This window comes from Branchiostoma floridae, chromosome 13, assembly GCF_000003815.2.
Source record: "Branchiostoma floridae strain S238N-H82 chromosome 13, Bfl_VNyyK, whole genome shotgun sequence".
In the NCBI taxonomy this organism is placed as follows: Eukaryota; Metazoa; Chordata; class Leptocardii; order Amphioxiformes; family Branchiostomatidae; genus Branchiostoma; species Branchiostoma floridae.
In genome coordinates, this window is record NC_049991.1 from 8,198,497 (window position 1) to 8,199,218 (window position 722).

The 722-nt window shown below is 40.4% G+C and overlaps 1 long non-coding RNA gene across 1 annotated transcript in view; it reads left to right on the top strand.

Moving 5' to 3' along the window:
- Positions 1-275: 275 nt before the first annotated feature.
- Positions 276-722, top strand: part of LOC118428734 — a 3,695-nt gene continuing 3,248 nt past the window's right edge. The window contains exon 1 of the long non-coding RNA XR_004832681.1: positions 276-401. This is a non-coding gene — a long non-coding RNA (uncharacterized LOC118428734). The remainder of the gene's footprint in view (positions 402-722) is intronic.

The following is a 722-nucleotide window of genomic DNA, read 5'->3' on the forward strand; positions in this document are numbered from 1 at the left end:
AATCATAGTAAAGTTTGCATTGTACTATGATTACTACCAACAAAGATGAGTTTACAAGTTACATGATAAATATCTAATTGATATATTTATGGGTATGAAGAATTTATTGTACATTGTACAGGTACTCATTATATAATATGTACCTAGCATTCATTTGGTTTTCTCCCAAGAGCAAATACCTGACATTGGCGACACTTCAGCTATCTCATAAGGAACACAAACATTGTACGCCATGGTCGCTGCCATTATCAACAAACAAAACCTTCCCGGATTGACGCGCTCTTCCTCTTGTTCCGCAGAGTTAATTGATGACATCCAAACCGGGGTGGCGAAGACCGACGCCAGACTGCTGAAGGAGACGAGACACGTCAAAATCGTGGACAAGAAGTCGGCCAACTGTGGTGAGTAATGCTCTTGTACGCTCACTTACTCAGCTCTCCAGACTTGGTCCAACTGCTTCTGAGAAACGTGTGATTCATTCGGACCAATATTTGGTGGGGGTGGTTCCGGTAAACTGGAGGGAAACCACAAATTTGTCGTTGACGTTGAAAACAGTTGTTATACACATATCCGCTGTCTTTTTTTCTCTCAGATTTTGCTTTGTATAAACCATGTCTTGGCATGGTACATGTAATATGTTACAACTTTTTCGAGTACATGTACAGTCAAGCATACCCAGTACTGTAATCATTATCCTCATTAAGATAGGGAACGGATGAAAT